Below are 272 nucleotides of genomic sequence, written 5' to 3'. Positions count from 1 at the left end.
CTGCCATACTAGGATCAAAGACCTCTTTAGAGCAGGAAAATTCCATTGTTGATCCTTTTGATTGTTGTTATTTCCTTCACTGTTACTGTGCCTACAACTTCGCATTAAACATTGAGGGGGGCTCATATCAATGTTATAAACCAATGATGACAAATATGCACAAGCAATATCTAAAATCCAAATTTCCTCATCATATCTATCAAAATAATTGGACCTCAAATAGATAGTGTGATTCTAACAGTTTTGTATAACCTTATTCAAAATCGAAAGCT

The sequence above is a fragment of the Pinus tabuliformis genome, chromosome 8 (assembly GCF_031772625.1).
Source record: "Pinus tabuliformis cultivar Carrire ecotype Pingquan chromosome 8, CPIR1, whole genome shotgun sequence".
Classification (NCBI taxonomy): domain Eukaryota; kingdom Viridiplantae; phylum Streptophyta; class Pinopsida; order Pinales; family Pinaceae; genus Pinus; species Pinus tabuliformis.
This window is presented reverse-complemented; position numbering follows the sequence as displayed.